We start from the raw sequence: 19,783 nt of genomic DNA, 5'->3' as shown, positions 1-19,783 counted from the left end.
GCCAAGGTGATAGCTGCCAAGGGGTCCATCAGACAACAGTCTAGGAAACCACTTCTTGAAAGTGTTTTCTAAAAAGCAGTAATAACGTCACTCTTTTATTTTACAGTGCCATAGCTTTCAGAATGCTTTATTCCACTCAAGAATCTAAACCATACAGTGGTTAGATTAAAAAAAAAAAAATGTGTGTGTGTGGAGAACTCTTCCTTATATTTTCCTATTGTTTAAAGTCGTTGGTTCTAGACTCTGACCGTACAATATAGAATATCCTGGGGAATTTTAAACCAATCTCTGGAGTAGGGTCCCAAAGATTGATTTTTAAAAGAGCCCCAGGTGATTCTAAAGTGCAATCAAAGCAGAGAAGCATCTTTTCAGGTCCTTGCCATTTATTCATTCATTCACTCACCATTTATTGCTTCCTTTCTCACGTCAGCTTTAGGTAAAGTGATGGTGAGGATGTAAATTCTACAATTGCCCCCAAGACTGCACAAGTTAGTAATTCAATTCAATGGAACTCAACTCGGCAATCATTTATCACGCTCCTGCTACGAGACATGTGCCATGCCAGAGGCAGAGGAGGCTGAAGTGACAGCAATGTTGGCTGTCTAGCACTAACATTCCAGTGGACGGTATGTGCAAATAATTATGTGAGGAAGAATTTGGTATCACTGATGCCCTCACCTTTCTCTAAACATTTCGCAGTAGCAGAAAGCATGTTCCCCAGCTTATGTGACTTGAAGCTCACCCAGTAATTCCTGAGACTGGTAAGCAGCTAGTTATCATTATCTAAAGTTCAGAGAAGAGACTGACATGCTTTGCCAATAAGAACCACAGTCTTCACAGAGTTCAGTCTATGGGCTTGGTGGCCAGTGCTCACTACCTCATTCCATCCTATGTTGTGGAGATTAGAAAAAAAAATGGTTGATTTTCACCGCAGGAGTAAAAGTATTCGTCCAACGGTGTATTTGTGCATTTGCCTTGGGAATTTTAGTTCCTGGAGTGAGTAGAGGATCACTTATGCTCGCATTTCCTGGGATCTTTCTTCTGTCCAGTCGGAGGCCTCTTTTTTCTTCACGCTTATGTCCTTTTTATATGATCTCTTCCTGCTTTCACCAAATTTCTGATCACTAAAACTGTTCTGGATGTCTCCTGTCTTGAAGAGAAAACTGAAAATATTGAGTTCCATCAGCGGATCTGCTTGTCATAAGCTTCTGTCAATCACAGACAGGTTTAATTAGGGGACTGGAAATTAGTCCAAATGTATATAAAGAAGAAGCCAGATAAGTCTCATTTTCAGAGATCTCCATTCTGGCAGCTAATAAAGTGTTAAGCCAAATGCCATCTGGATTGAGACTGGCACATAAGATAGCTGAGGATGAACATGTTTTAGGAATTAACCTTATGGCTGATTTGGAGTGTTGACTCTTAAAGGGAGTGAGGTGTAGGTGAATACCCTCCTTGTGTGCAGACTCAAAATGGTATTAGCATCCTTCAGGGGCAATAAATATAGGAAGATATTCCTGGGCCACTGTTTTATTTTCCCACAACAGCGGAATATCCACAAAGCGATTGATTCCCAGAGGACCCATGGCCTTCTTTCTATTGCACAGAAGACTTTGCTGCTGAAAATTCCACTACGGAGCTGTGAAATTACCTATCCTTAAAGGCTATTAGAGGATTGTCCTGATCTAGGTGCCCATAGCCTAAGAGAAACACTAAGAAACTGGAGTGCATCCAGGAGAAGATATTCATACGATAAGGAATATGAAGATCATTTTAAAGACGGATGGTGGGGGAGCTGTCAAGTTTTAGGCCGAAGGAGCAAAGACCCAGAAATGAGCTATTTTCAAACATGAAAACATCTATTTGTGCAAATGGAGTTGTGTTTATTCTACGTAGCTCCAGAGAGAAGGACAATGATGAGGTTTTTCCAACTGACATTGCTATGAGAGAAGATTAGAATTATTAAGCGGTAGAAGCAGTTGCTTCGTTTCTCTTTTAGAGAGATTCAAGAACACTAAGTTCGAAATGTGGAAGTAGGGATTCCTCAATCGGGTAAGAAGTGGTTTTAATGAAATTTACCGGAATATTCAACGGTTCCAAATATCCATAAAAAGAAGGTTTAATCTTCATGTCTCTGATTATGCTTATCATCTGGTCTATGTCATTGAGCTTTACTCTCTAAGGTGGGGAAAACCTGATTGATGTCAAAAATTAGCCATGAATGTGAAGTGGACAGGTAATCTGTTACCTACACTTCTAGGTATATGGGACGCTCAACTGGTCCCTGTTAATGAGCATATGTACGACTTTTAATTTTTCTAATGTCAAATCAGCTGTGTACCAGAGGAAACTAAGGGTCCGCACACAACCTGATTCCAGTCTACCTGTCAACTTCATACCGACCCTGACCTCTCGCGCTTTACACTTGAGTCATCCTCAACTGCTGAGTTTTCTGAACACACTCTTTTTTTTGTCACACCGTTAGCTGAGGCTGTTCCTATGTCAGAGAACCACTCTATCTCCTCCTCTGCCGGCACCTCTACCTACCTCACCCACCTGTCTTCTGCTCCTCCTTTAGTCATCCCAGATATCACCTGTCATAGGAAGTCATCCCTGACTCCCAAGGCTGTGGTCATTGGCACTCCTCGGCTCCCACAGTACCTCCTACATCACACTCGTCTCCCTCCCCCTCCTGGTACACGTTACTGATCAATAATGGCACACTTTCTTGGCTGAGCCTGGATTCCACTTTCGAATCCTTTTCAAGTCATTCCAGGCAGCTACTACAAATGAACCAGAGTTGATGATCCAGGTGAAACCTGCCTTCTAGTTCCAATTTGGGGTATGCGTCACTCATGACACTTTCTATGTTGTACTCAAATAGTTCATGAACTTGCTTTTACACCAGGCTGCGATCACCATTAGGGGAATTGCTGTCATTTTTAATTTTTTAAAATTCCCAACACCATGCACAATGCTTGATACCGGTCTTCACGTAAGAGCTCCTTGTTAGAGAAGTAAACTTGACTGGGAGTAGGTTAGAAAGCGGCAAAGAAATTCCTAAAGGCAGGATTGTGAAAGAAACGAAGAATTTCAGATCGAATAGAGACGGGTTCAGGGCCTGGCTCACCCTTTTACTACCTGCGGGAGGCCGTGTACCCTTTCCACATTTTAGTTTCTTCATCTCTAAGATGGAGATGGTAATTATACCCATTTCACAGTGTTGCTATAAAGATTAAAGGCTCAAAGGCATAAAGTGCTGAATTTCATGCCTGACACATGCTCTTGCTTTTACCTCCTCTTCCTTGTCATCGTATTCTTCTCCCTTCTCTTCTTCCTCTTCCTGTTCCTCTCCATTCCCCCCTTTCTTATGGTTATTTGTAAGTTTTTAATGTGGCTTAAATCAGTACACACGACATATAACTCGCTGTCTTTTAAATTTATGCCTAACCCAAATCGATCACATGCCAGAAGTAATTCTAGACCTTATTGGTTGCAACCAAAAGTGGTGGACCAGGTTCTAACATAATAAGCGTGGCTTTATGGAAAGAGGCATAGCTTTCCCTCCCCCCCACTTCTTACTTTAATATGCTTGAAACCAAAAAGCCTTCTTGCTGAGAAAAAGGGAAAGGGCTGAAGTGTGCAAGAGTACATGCATGCCTGTGACAACAATTCAGCGTGGGGAGTTCTCACGACAGCCAGGATGTGAAGTATGGCTGGAGATTGGGAGGTGGGGGGAAGCCAAGAATTGTGCACTAATTTTACCCATTACCTGGTCCAGTTATTCACTAAGAAAAAATCCCTTCTCTCCTGGCCTAAGGATCCCCAAGGGGGCTTTTAGGTTGAGAGTGTCACACTGTACTTTAGAGATGCTAAGCAGGAAGAGGATTTGCCATTTTATCTCTTGGCCTGTTTCTCTCTCTCTCTCTCTCTCCATGAGGACTTGTGCTGCCTCCTCCTGGGGTGTTGTGGGGAGGATGAATTAGTTAATATCAGTAAAGGGCCTCTGATGATGACTACTAATTGTTTGTACTGTGTAATTGCCATTTTTTCCAAGAAAATGTCCATACACTTACTAATTAGGCATTGTTGAAGCACCTCATGCCCCATTATTTTATGGCTGTCTTGCAATTAAGTGGCATCAGTACCATTTCGAATGGCATTTATTGCCCATTTCCCTGGTTTAATTTTTGGAAATTTTATGGGAAGCCTGAGCATTGCTTCTTATTCACTGTAACTTAAATCATTACAATGTAAATATAGCTTTGGGTGGTGATATTGTCAATGATGAGAGTTCTTTAGAGATTTCAATTAAGACCATCACAGCACTGTAGCTCACGTGAAAGGATTCCACAGTGCCTGAGCACTCCAAGTGCTTCTTCCCCGGATCTGGGGCTCACGCCTGAGAGTCTGAGCACATGTACAGGTGTGTGTGTGTCCGTGTGTGTGTATTCAAGTGTGTGCATGTGCGGGTGTATGGTTTCACGATCAGTCATGTAACATGAGATGTGAAGACAAGAACAAAGTCCTCCCTTGGCTTAGTCTTCTCTAAGGTACGAACTTAGAGGTAATTAACACATTGTTCTCTATTTTCTTAGTATAACCTAGAGATTTGAGTTGGCTCAAGTCAGCCGTCACTTGCTACACATCTGCGATGTTATCCAGTGTTGGAGCAGACAGGTTTCATAACTTTTTAAAAGTTTTACGACAAAGTCAGTGAGGTCTCTCAGGCTAACCAGATGAGGGCTCAGAGAAGTTAACTAAGGTGGCCAGGGTCACATAGCGAGTAACTGATAAAGACAGGACTCAAACTCATGTCTACCAGACTCTGAAGCCTGGGCCCCTTCCACCCTCTCCCAAACAAAATTGCTGAATTTTCTATCTGGAAGAGAGTCTTGGTCATTCCAAAGACCAACTTGTGCTTTCTCCAGGAAGCCCTGAAGAATCACCTATCTGAATGCATCATCTTTCTTGTATCTGATAGTACTTTCTGTCACTTCTCATAGTCTGACTTATTTTAACTATTTACCATTGAGAAGGACAATATAATATGATGGCTATGAAAGCACAGGCCTCGGAGATACCTGGCTTATATTTCTCACTCTGCCTCTTCCTATCTGGCTCATCTTGGACAAGTTTCAGCACCTCCTGAGCTTCATACTGTTGATGTGAACATGCAAGAAGAACAGGTATGAAAAATGCTTAGAAAGTTTCATGGCTCCTAGAAAGTGGCTGGATGGACAGATGCATAAAACAAGTACGAATAAGTGAATGAATGGCAAAGGCCTTTGCTCATGTGTACGATTACCTCTCTCCAATTCTTTCTTCCAGTTTTATTGAGAAATAATTGAGATACGTATTATACACATATATATCACTGGATAAGTTTAAGACCAAATGGCATGATGGTTTGATATACATGTACCGTGAAGTGATCACCATAATAGGTTCAGCTAACATCCATCATTTCATACAGAGACAATAAAAAGAAAGAGGAAAAGAAAAAATATTCCGTATGATAAAAACTCTCAGGATTGACTCTCTTTAACAACTTCCCTATACATCATGCAGCAGTTGTAACTGTACTCAGCATATTGTACATTACATCCCTAAAACTTATTTGCTCTCCCCAATTCTTACCACTCAAGCTTGTGCTAGTATCAATTCAACAAAAACAATTTTAGAAAATAAAAATAAATCTCAAGAAGATTTGAAAAAGCCTAGAGTATTTGACTGAGGCCCAGGCTGTCTATTCCTTGGTGGGAAAACTAGACTAGCTCACACTGATTTTGAAAGGATAGCCAACATCTTGACAAAAAACATTACCACCAAGATCGGCATAGGGTGATTCTCGATGAGCTGAAATATATGTGCCTGTTGTATTGTTACTACTTTCACCCTATTTCATATGTAGAGGACAGAATGACAAAGGCCAAAAGGAGGCTTAGACTTGAAATCACAGCATTCCAACTCTACCATGTGTAATTACCTATGTGACACTTTGACCTTTGAAGAACTATCCACTACAAGTAGTAAATGTCACAGGTGCTGTCAAGACTCCAGGAAACAGACTCTGAAAAGGAGATTGTCTTGTAGAAACAAGAAAATCTCGGGCAGTGTTCTGTGCACACGTCTGTCAGGGAGTGAGCGAAGCAGAACTGGGTAAAGGTGGCTGTGACAAAGCGGAAGCTGAGCCTCTGGGCATTTCTGAAGCTGGATGGCCCTTCAGAGCCATCCGGAATTGAGAAGGAGGGCCAAGCTTTTGAACTCTTGCAGATTGTCCCCCAGGAGAGGGGTGACACTTTGGGCAATGCCAATGGAGGGCGATTCCTGGGGAGGAACTCAGCTGTGATCTGTCAGCACCCCACACTCCCAACAGCTGCAGGGATGAGGTTTACATCCCTGAGAAGGATTCTGAGCAGGCACTATGGCATCCACTGCAGTGATGAAACAAAGATTGGAACTTGGGTACTGTGACCCTTATGCGTGCGTGATGATTTTTTCCTCTGCTCCTCAATGACTATTATTATTTCCATTTTGCTGAGGAAGATATAGAGTCTCAGAGTTAAGTTGAATGCCAAAATCACATGCCAAGAGATTGTAGGGCCCATAACACACCACCAAAGCTCTAGGGCTGTGTGTCTATCTACTTTGAGAGCAAATGAGAAGTCACTCAATAGCTTGCTAAACTATTCAACACTCTATAGCTTGCTAAAACTCATAAGAAGGTTTAAAGGGACCACGGATATGTGTGTGTGTGTGTGTGTGTGTGTGTGTGTGTGTGTGTGTGTGTGTGATGTTTCATACAAGAAGGTATTAGGTGTTTCCTCAGCATAGTTAGTGTCACTTAGGACTTTAGAATAGCAGAAGGCCACTTCACATCAAGAGTCAGGTCCTATTGCTTATAAATATAACTCCACGCAGTCAAACCTAACATACACTTTTTGAGTTTCACTCACTAACTCCATATTATTTCAACAATTATTTATTGCGTATCTATGATGTGCTCACTAAAAATATGGAGGTAAATGAAGCTTAGAGATTGGTGACAGGGTAATGTTAAATTTGTACTCCAAGATCATAAGCGGATTCTACAGATATTGTGGCTCAGGGAATAAAAACACAGAGAATGGTTTCTAGAACTTCAGCCTATTCCACCATTCCAAAACTGAAATGAATGGCGCAGAAGGACAGGAAAAAGGGAAAGGCTTTGGGGAAAGCAATGACACATCTGCTCCAGCCTCTGAAATGTCCCACAACCCAAAGAGCTGTACTAATGTGTGCCAGTGGCCGCCTCTGCCAGAGTCAGTCCTTGCAGGGTTAATCGGCTTATGTACTTACAGGATGCCAGGTTTACAGCCACGTGAGCTCAGGGAGGCACAGTAGCCACTGTGAGGCTTCTCTCCATAGCAGGTCTGGTCCAGGCACCTACCCTTTCCCCCCGTACTGACCTTGCCTGCTAGGAAAGTCAGGGTTTCACTCTAACCATCTCCTCTTAATATTTGCTCTTACCTGCCTGGGCCTCCTCAGGATCTGTGGGTCTCCAGCACACACAGATGGGGCCTCTCCCAACTAAACTTGAGAGTAGAGTCTGGTGGGCTACAAGCAGAATGCAGTGGGCTGGAGTCATGGTCCCATCGCTTGCTGGCAACTGGTAGGCTACTTAAGCAGTCTGGGCTCTGGTTATTTCATCATCTGCAAAATGGAAAGGGAGGAATAATAACCATATCACCTTGTGAGGATCAAAGGGGAGAAAGATATCGCTCAAAATAAATGGTTGAATTCAGGTTAAATTGTCACTTAAAGGCTGAGTATGGCGATGGAAACTTTATCTGCATTACCTTAATGATCAATTAACACTACAATCCCTTTTTGAAGAAACGGAGGCTTATTATGCCTATGCACCTTAATGATCAATTAACACTACAATCCCTTTTTGTAGAGTTGAAGAAACAGAGGCTTATTATGCCTATGTAGAGTCCAAATATCCAGTTTCACACAGATTAGAGACTGCCTGGGACTCAGAAAGGGCAAGATATTCCTTACCAGGTAGGTGTTGTGACTAGGTGATATCAAAGTCTCTGTCGACACAGGTTCTATGACCTGGGTGACTTGGCGAGGACCTCTCTGGTAGAACTTTGGCTGCTGGTGTGAATGCAGAGCGGTTGGAGGGTGGGAGGAAGATGGAGAAAGGATCTGAGTTTCATTATTTGTTTAGTTACTCATTAGATGTATGGGGTCTTCCCCATTTCATGCTCTGCTAATGTCTTTCAGCGGCTTCCCAGTGCCCTTTGCACAGAGATCACCAGGCACTCAGGTGCTGCATAACCTGCTACTTACTACCTCCTGCCCCAGCCTCAATCCCCCACACCCCCACCCGCACACCGGGCAGCCTCAGGGTCTGCTCCCTCTTGCCTTTGCAAGTGCTGCTTCTTTGGCCTAGAACTCTCTCCTCATTGTTCCTGTATCATTTCATCCTTCTGCTGTCAGCCAGGGCCTGTTTCTCAAGGCAGGCCACCCCGCTGCCCAGGGCCAGCTCGGCATCCTGTGTGAATCTGTCTTCCTTTCCTTCAGGGCACCTCACTCACTCTGCAGCTATACATTCTCTAACGGATCAGTAGATTGACATTTGTCTTTCCTTTTCGATTGTAGGCTCTCTAAGTACAGGGATAGTATAGCATGGATGGCATGGACCTTAGATGTCTTCTGATCACAGACAGCTACTATATAAATATATTCTAAATCCCTCACTAAACCCAGTCGGTCCCCAATCTGTGTGAAACTAGCATGAGGTAGGTGTTAAATAAACATTGGAGATTCGCTTACAAAAAACTGTCTTCCATTCCTTCAAAGCCCTAACTCAGTTCATATCTATACACTGCTTAATGTCTATACACTGGGTCAAATGCCTACGAATAGAGGCAGGAGGAGGGAAGGAAAGGCTTAGAGGGGGTACTTCTCATACACTCGGCTGTTGGCAAGGCTGTGCTTGAGCGAGCGCTCATCATTAATTTGCAGGCTTTCGACCTCTGGAGGAGAACATTGAGGGCTGCTCTGCCTATCCAATCGGGTGCCTGTGTCCATAGGAAGAGCAGTTCATTGTGTAGTATAGAGGATAAAAGCCTGGGCTTTGGAACCAGACAGGCTGCACCTAAAATCTGACTCTATCACTTATTAGCCCCATGATTTTGAGTGAGTTACTTCACCTGTCTTTGACTCAGTTTTGTCATCTGTAAAATGGGGGTAACAGCAGTCCTTGTGTTATAGAGTTGTTCTGAGGACTAAATTTAATATGTATTTTATAGAGTTTGGAACAGTTCCTAACATAGCGCATGCTATATAAATACTTGCTATTGTTCTATTTGTTCAGTAGATCATGTTATCCCTTTTCAGGCACCAGCCCCCACAACCACTTCCTCCTGCTGCTTCTCTAGTTCTAGCTTCTTCAGCTTCTTCCTGACCCGAGTTGCTAAAATCTGACCATTTCCTGAGCCTAAATGAATTACAACAATATCGTTTTTTTTTTCCTCTGTGATTTCAGTTGAAAAGGAAATTTTCTCTCAACTTCAATTTAATTTCAAAATTCAAATTTCAATTTCAAATTCAATTTTAATGTGATTTTCATTGAAATTTCTCCACAGGTGGGAAATAGTTCTATAGTCTCAATTACACTGAGTTCTGGCCCAAGAAAATTTGGTTCAATAGGTTCAGTTATCCCCAAGAAGCAGTGCTGGGGAAGGAAGAAAGCTTGAGAAAGGTGGCTTTTGCCCGCGTGGGTAAATCCAGTTCAGCTCCACTGTGTTGAGTGGAACTGCAAGTTGCAAGGGTAGTTTTTATACCCATTAACTGCCCCCTTTCTCACCTCTCCATGGACTCCCTGGCCAGCCAGATGACATTAAGAGAAAAAGAACGTTAATGAAATGCCTACCACCAGGTCCACTTAAAAACGGAACCAATTATGAAGGTTAGTTAACGGCCATGGCAGAGAACGCCATCTGCTGTGAGGGACAAAACCCAGAGCCCAGAGCTGTGATTTGAACCCAGGCCCCACAACCGAAGATTTCAGTGACCTTGGGGAAGTCCCTCCCTCTTTCTGGAACTCCTCTTCTGTTCAAGGAAACAGTTCAATCATTTATTCAACAAATATTTCTTGAGCTCCTACTCTGTTCTAGGCACTACTGAACTTCCAGACGTTTTACAGCTGAACCATTTTGCAGAGTACATCTGTGAAATCTCAAATCTGGTGGGTGAACTTTGGGGCAGGGCCACTATGGAACTCATTGTTTCAATCTGTATAATTAACATATCACATAAGATGTGGCACATAGTATGCACTTGAACTATTTGGTGTTCTTTTTCAAGATCCACTTTCGCCTTTCTTACTTTCTGTATTATGTACTATTTTATTGATTTAAGGTCTCATATTTATCAGTTCCTTTGGGTTTATTTTTGCTCTTCTTTTTTTTAACCTATGTGGTGGAAACACAAATCACTGATTCTTAGCTCTTTTTTTTTGGTCTCCACCTAAGTATTTCAAATTGTAAATTTTCCCCTAGCACTGCCTTAGCTGCTTCCTAAAACTTTTGACATACTGCCTTTGCACTATAATTGTTTGAAATATTTCCCTGTCCTTTGTGATTTCTTTTCTTAACCCATGTGGTAGGTAGAAGCGTGTTGTTTAATTTCCAAATATTTGCATATCTTTGTTTTGTGTTTTAGTTATTGAATTCTAATTCACTTTCTTTGTACACTGAAACAGAGTCTCAGAAATAGCAAGCATGGTGCTATTTCCTTTCAGCTCTCGAAGAGCTTTGCTCTACATATGTATAGTCCAGCCCGGGGCCAAGGATCCAAGGAGATTTTCCAGTCGGTATTCTGGAGACTCCTGTCTGCACAGTGCCCTTGTCTTTGGTGCACTACCCTGCAAGTCCCAGTGGCAGCGTTATCAGCTCTCAATGCTAATCTCTGCCTCCTCAGTTCAGCAAGACTGTTTTTCTCACTTCGGGCTCCACCACCTTGTGGCATATGGCAACCTCAAGGCAGAAAACTGAGAAAACATTGAGCTCACCACACGTGTTTCCTCTTTTTGCTAGAATTACAGTTCTGCACCGACACCAGCCCCTCCCTGTCCAATTCTCTTGCAAAGAATGCTTCGTATGTTTTGTTCAGTTTTACAGTTGTTTACAGTAGAGGAAGTGGGGGGCAATCTAGAAGCCATACTCTGTCAGGGCCAAACCCAAAGTATTACTTTTTAATGTAACCCTATTTAAGTTACAGATATTAAACAGAAGAAAGTGGTTTTGGAAATTTAGGTTTTGAAATGTGTGTTTTTTAACAATGTTCTTATTTAACAAAATGTACTTAATTTTTATCAGCGGTTTTAACTTAATTTTTCTTTGCATTTCTAATAACCACATCTTTCATTTTATGAACTTCAGAGGGAAATATTATTGAGCCATTTTTCTCAATATGTGAGCAACTCACAAATTGAACCAGCAATTGATATATAAAAACTCTTTCTAATAGAACCTGAACAGAGCTTTTTATTTGATGCTTTCTAAAGGTAACACAAAGAACTAATTAAATGACTAATCAAATTAATTAATTAATTAAATGACTAATTTAATACCGAGGATCAACTATGAATGGCTTGCTAATTGGTTTACTTCAGCACAATGACATCATCTCGCAGTACAAATGATATCCTGATGTAGCTGTGACGTAACTGGTTGATACCTCCCTTCCCTTAGGTAATAATGAATCCTTTACTAATATGTTAAGGGTAAAACAACTCTTCCTGCTCCTGCCTGGATGTCCTTACTGATTCACACCTGACTCTACCTGTTTTGCTGAATCTCTTCTGCTTTTCATATTTGTCTGTGACAGATAATCCTGTTTCATAAAAGTCATTACATCTTTATTGAAAGCCTAACTCCACAGAATTTTCAAACTCTTTGTCTGCAACTCCTTATAGGATACCTGTTATAAAAAGTCTTCATTTATTGCATTTATATTAGCCATTCCGGTTCCCAGTGCCTGCTGCACATGAAAATGCTGAAAAATGAGGGTGTTTTTCTTCCTCCTTCAGAGTATATTCTGGAAAACTACATTGTGAAAGCCACTTTTATCTGGGAATAGCATCTCCTCTCTGTAGCAGGGGGAGGGGTTTGGGCTGCTTGTCTCTTGACTAAAAGAAAAAAAAAATATCCAAGTTTCATTCTATCAGAAAAAAAATCTGTTTCACTGGGTCAAAGGTTATTTACCCTGTACTAACTCCTTTGTCACACTGTTAAAATAATTCCTAGCTGTGACCATCTCAGGTTTTCCCTTTGATTATTTTATGCTCATTTAAAATGATACAAATGAACTTAATAACATCCATTTCTGGATGTTTGAAAGATTTTCTTTTTCCTATGGTTCTTTCATATGTTACAAAAAGACAAGACTATTGGATGGTGAATTCTAGGTAGATGAGATATTATTCTATCTTCCATTCACTTGTATGGATTTATCAACCAGCTATAATTTAAAGTCACAAATACCACTATTTTGAGGAAAAAAAAATTATGCTTAATACAGAGGATCCAAAATAAGCAGATTCTCAGTCCTCAAGTTGCTCAAAGCATACACAGAAAGCCCAAGCATACACAAAACTAAATAATTATTTTTTTAAATGCAAAAAATAAAGAAAATTTTGTGAAAAAGAAAGGATTGGGCAGGAAATGTGGACAATTTAGAGAAGAAACAGTAGAGTGGGCTGAGAAATCTTTTTATAGAAAGACGATGTTGTCAAGGAAAGTATGTCCAGCCTCTGCATACTTATTATAGCCTAAAAAATCTTGATGCTTAAACCACATGACTGTGTTTATAGGCAAAGGTTTAAAAGGCTCTTGGTTGTTTAAAATACAATAGGCTGTGCTAATTTGATTCTCTATCTCCTTATTTAACATATAATCCACCATCCCTGTGCTCTGCTCTCTTTTTCTCAGTAGAGAACCTGATCTGCTTTCTAGAGCCCTGCTCCTCCACTTCGTCATTGCCCCCTTCCTCACTGGCGATGTAACCAGTAATGGGGCTGGCTCCATATTCTGATTCCAAACAAAGCTGCGGGCCAATATGGACTTTTATACTCAGGCCATAAATGAATGAGGAGCAATGGACTAGGAAGCACATCTCTAAATACACCCCCAATTGTAATTGGATTGTACACGGTCCCTTGGAACTAAGGAATTGCAGATACTGTTATTGCTCTGAGGCCAGACCTGAGCATCTTCCTTCCCGCCATGTCCCCAGGGATACAGAGATGGGAAATTTAAAGAAGAAACATCAAACAAAAAGGAAGATGCCTCCGTATTAAAGAAAGGCTCCCCTTGTCTTCAGCTGTAGAGATCATATTCTAATTATATCCTTTTACTTTCTTACTTTTAATATGTCTCCCTTTCTCTTGGAAAATGACACTAAGGCAGTGGATTTTGTTTTCCTTAGTCAAGGTGAGCCAACCCATGTAGTTTTCAAAGGGTAAATAAATCAGACACAAAGACTACAATGCAGTTCTGCAATGATGAGTAGGGGAAGAAACGTGTGTACTTCTGGATGTTTGTGTTCTCTAGACAGAAGCTGAACACTGGAGCTAGGACTTACTGCTTCAGCATCCATCTCTCTTTGGGAACTCTCTTTATCCTTGTTTGAAAGCATGGACTGAGAAGTGAAACATAAGCTCCTTTTACAAAAACCTGACTCAATCGGGTCTCTTGCTTATCTGCAGGCATAAGCCAGCCTCCCCAGAGCTAAAACTTTGTTTGTTTGCTGGACGGTAGAAATATATACCCTCCCACTTCCCACTTCACAGGGACATGGTCCAGGAACTCAAACTTGATCTGGATTTTAAATGATGGATAGAATAAATGCCTCTTTCAGAAACAGCCTCTTCATCTCAAGGTTAAATAACAATTCACTTTATATTTTTATTTCTTTTATAAAAATTTTTGAATCCATTTTTTTTTTTTTTTGGCATAAAATAAGGTTGTAACACTATTCCTTGTAATCCATTAGTCAATTGATCCACTAACATTTATTGAATAGTTTACCCCATTGGTGAGACATTTTTATTATATGTAACACTTATGTATACTTGAGACTGTACTTGAACTTTTCAGTCTGCCCTCATTATTTATTAGTCCCCATATCTGCACCACGGTCTTTTGTTTTGTTTTTTAATGCCTACAGCACCTGGTATTCCTAGATGGTTTCCCATCCAAGTACTAACCAGGCCCGACCCTGCTTAGCTTCTGAGATCAGATGAGATCGGGCACATTCAGGGTGGCATGGCCATAGACCTGCACCACAGTTTTAATACTTTAAGCTCAGAGTCTTAACCTCAGCACAACTGGCATATTGGAATGGATAATTCCTTATTGTGGGGAGACTTTTCATGCATTGCAGGGTGTTTAGCAGCATCTTTGGCATCCACCCACGAGATATCAGTAGCACATTCCATATCCCAACTCAGCTGTAACCAGCAAAAATGTCTCAAAGACATTATCCAATATCCTCTGGGGGACAAAATTGCTCCCAGTTGAGCACTACAGTTTTAGCCTAATAATATACTTTATATACGAGCTTAGAACAAACCAACTCTTGTTCTCCTTTCTTCCCTCTCAAACGTATCTGTTATTCTCATATACTTATTATTCTAGTTGAATTTCAGATTCACTTTCAAATATATTTAAATATTTATATATTAACTTGGGGGAAATGACATTTAAAATATTAATTTTCCAATACAAGTATATTTCCATTTATACCAGTTTTTTTTTTGGCTTGTAGTCATACAATTGGTTATAAGTTTATTATTAAAAATATTTTCAATTTGACCTCTCGTTTAATCCACATTATTACCCATAGGGTAGGAATACAAATTTTAACTTACATGTCATAGATGAAACGCAGAAGTTGGATGGAGAAAGGCTGTTGACTTGGATTCTAGGATCCTTTCCTTCACCCTCTGCTTCACCTGAAGGTCTAAAATTGGGAAATGAGACAAGAAAGATATAAAGGACCGCGTGAGACATTTCCTACATCGAAAAGCAAGGGTGAAAGCAAAACTTTCATTTTTCAATGAGAAGATTTTTCCTCATGGTTTGGAGGGTTTTACATTCCATGCTTTCCTTCCTGGGCCTGAAATCCCATAAATTTCCTCCAACTGATTTCTAGCTCAATTTTGCAATTCAAGAGATTTGTGCAGTTCAAATCACTTTGAAGATTGCCCCTTTATTAGTGCTGCTTAGGTGAAACTCTGAGGCAATGGCGTCTCATTCATTCTAATAGGGCTCTGTAACTTTATTTAAAGGAGCAGCACTGTGTAATAAGGTGAATTATGTGGTCATGAGCTGAAACTTATTATGATCATAGACTTTTTGACTTTTCTCCACCTTTTTCTCTCTCTTCTAAAGCTTAGAAGTGGATGGATAACTTGGACAGAAAAATCACTTTGTCCTTGGATCTTTTTGCATGATCGCTTATGCATGATCACAAAGAAAAGATATTTCTTTTTCTCCTACCTCAGGATGTGTCATAAGGGACTTAGTAAAGTAGGTTGTGGATGAGGCAGAAACAGCAATGGCATCGTTCACAGTGAGTCAGGGCCAGCTTGGATGGATAGACCAGCTGGAGAGGAGAAAAGCCAATTCAGAGCAGATGCTCATGTCATGTCTGAGGGCATGTAGGAAGGGTCTAGACTAGTGGCTGGGATTAGATAAGATATGAAAGCAACACAAGTCAACAAGGGTGAGCCAAGAGAAAACAACTGAAAATCCAGTGGGCTGGCAGCTTCAGGGAAAACTATAAATAACCAGGTTCTAGTTTCTGCGTTAAGTCCGAGAGCAGAGAGAAAAAAAGTTTGGGAAGGACTCAGGAAAACACAACAGAGCACTAATATGAGTTTTATAGGAACTTCTTGACTGAAACGAGAAGCTGGCTCACGGAACATGTCAGCGACTCAATTATCTGCTGTGGAGCATGAGATCCCAGAAGTTCAGTAGCAAATATTTCTTCATTTTATATCTTTATGTGTTAGATGAACCTGCTTTCATCACACCACGGAGGAGAGATTATCTGTTAAACTGACAAATGTTTTTTGAGCACCTACAATGTTTGTACTGGGTGATCTGAAAAAGGATGTAGAGTAAAAAAAGATTGGGAATGTGCTGTGTCAAATCAAAATAAATATGGACTTAGAAAAAGAAAGACTTTATATAAAGTCTTTATGTAGACTTTATAAAGAAAGACTTTATATAGACCTTATAAAGACTTTATAAAAAGACTATTGCAATAGGAAGAATGCTCTCAGAAAACTGCACAAACAAATAGAAGAAAAAAAGCTTTTAGGGGTGGGCAAAACTAGCAGGAAATTGTGGGGTGCAGGGCAAATGGGTGGGGTGAACAAGTGGGCATTTTAACAGGGAAATGTTTTCATTTGTGGTTAGTGAATTCAATTCTCAGAATTAGCTGTTAAGGAGGAGACATTTTGCACCTTAGCAGTTTAGTGCTCGTTGAAACTTGAGGGAAAGCTGAATTTTAGGGGCCTCTGGGGAGGAGAGGTGCCTGACCAAATTTGGTTATCAGAAATTCAGCGAGTACTTACTTGGTCACAAGGGAGAGTGTTAAATAGGGTGGTCAAAGGTGGGCTCATTAAGGATGTGACATATGCACAGAGTACAAAGACTTGAGAACTGTGAGGGGTCAAAACACGTTGATCCGGGGAGAAAAGCATTTCCGGCAGAGGGGAAGGCAATGCCTGGGAAAATAGCTGTTGGATTTGAAAAATAGCACGACAGCTTATAATCAATAGGCAACTTTGGAGGAATCAGAAAATGAATATAAAAAGTGCAACGACATGAATGAACCTGGAGGACATTAGTCTAAGTGAAATAAACCAGACACGGAAAAAACGAATACTGTATGATTTCACTCACATAAGGAATCTAAAATAAGCCAAGCTCATAGAAGCAGAAAGTAGAAAACTCCCCTGGTGCTTTCCAGGGGCTGGGGGCAAGGGGCAGGGGGAATTGCTATTCGAGGGGCATAAAGTTTCACTTCTGCAGAGAATAAGTTTTAGAAGTCTACTGGACAACATGTGCCTATCGTTTACAATAGTGCGTTGCACACTTAAAAATGTAATGAGTCTCAGGTTATATGTTTGTGCTACAATAAAAAATAAAAGCCCAATAATCATGAACATTAGAAAGTAAGTAGAGATAGGTCAAGAATGGATGGAGCTCTTGTGCATGACTTTGGACCTTGACTTTTTTCCATGCTACGACAGGGTCTGGTGGCTGAAGATGTTCAGGACCACTGGATGTGTCATAAATGTCTATTTTAGGATGAAGTGTGTTTGGGGGATGATAGGACTAGAAATAATATCACTGAAATGAATTTCTACTTAGGATATACAGGTATTTTAAAGTCTTGTAAACCTTGTGAAGATCTTCCCTCTTCATCAATGTATTTGTTCTTGTACATTTAGGGTGGTGTGTTGTGTGTCTGTGTGTATTTCTGTGTTCAATAAACATCTATTTCTTAATGCATTAATTTATAAATACTCAGTTTTTGCTGCTGGAAATAGAGTCCATTCAATTCACATTCTAGCTATCACCGGTACTTAAAAATTTAATTGCAACACTTGGAATTTTCTTATATCCTACAACAAAAAGAGCTTAATTTGTTTTAAGATGTATTTTCCTCTAAATTTTTAGTTATACCATTACATCACCCACAGACCGATAGCCGCAATGCCTTTTGTTCTGACTCTTATGCTTCCTTTCTTAAAATCTAAAATCTAAGCATGGTGCCTGGCACATATTATCTCTCAAAAATAATAGTTCATTTTTATTTTCTTTTTCTCCCTTTTCAGATATCTGGAAAAATTATCCAGTAAATACGTCACATTTAGGTGCTTTTATTTTTCAGTCACTATTATATTGTTTCAAATCTCTCAATCTTGTCCTGTAACTTAAAAATCTATTTTTCTTCATATTCTCATCTATTTACTATCACATGTGTAACCAAAACCTGAAGGTAACCCACCTACCATCTGATAGTAGTATGAAAGTCTCAACTACTATCAGAGCCAGATGTTGATTTAAATCATTGCAGACACAATAAAATAATAGATATTATACAGGTGCAAGTAAATTGCTAGATTTCTCATTTCTTATTTCAAGTTTTGTTAGTTGTTCTATTTTTCAATTTTTGGTAAATTGGTTAAATTCAAATATATAAATGTATGATTTTTTCCAAAGCACTATTAATATTGTTATTATATTATCAGATATCAGTTTTATCTTTCCATTGTTTTATTATGACTTTATGTTGTCATCTTCTCCCTGTTGATGACTTTTAAGTATTTATTTATTTATTTATTACATAGTTGAGGGTAAGCCTGTTTTGTTAATACTCCCTTAGTAACAGCATGAATTACTATATTTTTACTGGTTAATTATTCTTTTGGTACTAGTTCCTATGCTTTAAATACATGTTTTCATTATGTTATATTAAACATATTTTTGTAGGCTACAATTTGTTATATTTAATTTTGAAATTTAGAAGATACTCTTTTTAATAGAAACCACCAAGATGTTCACAATGAATGTTATATCGGATACGTTTTGGATTTTCTCTTTTATCCTATGAATTTACTTTTGCCATTCCTAGAGTTCTCTTTTTATGCATCTGTTATGTGTAATCATGTTTTAAAACTCTTTCTTCCCTTTTTAAATTCATTTGAAAGATAATTCTAGCTCATCTAATTTTCCTTATATTTTAAAATATTAATATGTGTGTTTAGAGCTCTATTTTCTCTCTCTTTTTTTTTTTCCTTTCTGTTTTTAAATTGGCAGATGACTTCTACTCTCAGAGAAATAAGAATCTGGGCAGACTTCTGGCCTCAACCTCTGTTAGGAGATGATGTTGCTTTTAACAAAACTGGCTACAAGTGCCCCTAGGCCCTCCCAACTGTCCTGACAGACATATTGAGGTACAGAGCCATGGAAAGCGGGGCTTTTTCAGTGATTAAACTCCCATCCAGCTGTTCTATCCAACACCCCAAGGACATATCACTGAGCTTGACATTAGTGAATACATTCCAGCTCGTGGACAAGGTGGGCATAAAGGAATTCTGGAGAAAGAACTGCGTGCAGCAAGATGGACTGTATTCTGACAAAAACCTCCTGTTGAAGGATATAGAGGCGAGAAAAGAAAAGGCTTTATTTGCTCCTCATAGGAGGGTCAGTCTGAAAGCGCAAAGGCTCTGACATCTGGTGGTTGGCCGAGGTTTTGTCCATGACAGGTCCTATGAGTCCCGAGGCTGGTCATGAGACTTGTGGACCAAGAAACAGGGCTTTTTTATTTTATTTTATTTTTTTTTAGGACTACCTGACCCGAGGGGTCAGGCAGATGTTCTCCAAGGTCAATTAACTGTTGTTGATTTTCTAAGAAGTGAATTCGAAAGTTAGCTCTCGTCTTCTCAGAAAACGTGCCATAAGAGTAAACAAATCTGAGAAAGTACCTTGTGTACATTTTGTGGTTTGTTGCTAAGCAAGGTGAGGTGGAGGCTTGCAGCTGTTTTTTGCAGAAAGATCTGAGCCTTTTACACCCTTGAGCACCGCTGGTATACATAAGCCCCACTGGAAGTCTGCTCTGTCTTACGAAGACAGCAAACTACATCCCTATAATAAATGCCATCAAAACAAGGTGGGGTGGGGGTGGCTGACACAAATCACAGATG

The 19,783-nt window shown here is 40.0% G+C and overlaps 1 non-coding gene across 1 annotated transcript; it reads right to left on the bottom strand.

The window, feature by feature from the left end:
• Positions 1–14,217: 14,217 nt before the first annotated feature.
• LOC112483751 lies at positions 14,218–14,336 on the bottom strand. Its single transcript, XR_003047741.1, has one exon. It is a non-coding gene; the product is annotated as a 5S ribosomal RNA (ribosomal RNA).
• Positions 14,337–19,783: the final 5,447 nt, after the last annotated feature.

This window comes from Pteropus alecto, unplaced genomic scaffold (assembly GCF_000325575.1).
Source record: "Pteropus alecto unplaced genomic scaffold, ASM32557v1 scaffold164, whole genome shotgun sequence".
NCBI lineage: Eukaryota > Metazoa > Chordata > Mammalia > Chiroptera > Pteropodidae > Pteropus > Pteropus alecto.
The sequence above is the reverse complement of the archived record's forward strand: the minus strand, read 5'-3'. Positions and strand labels throughout refer to the sequence as shown.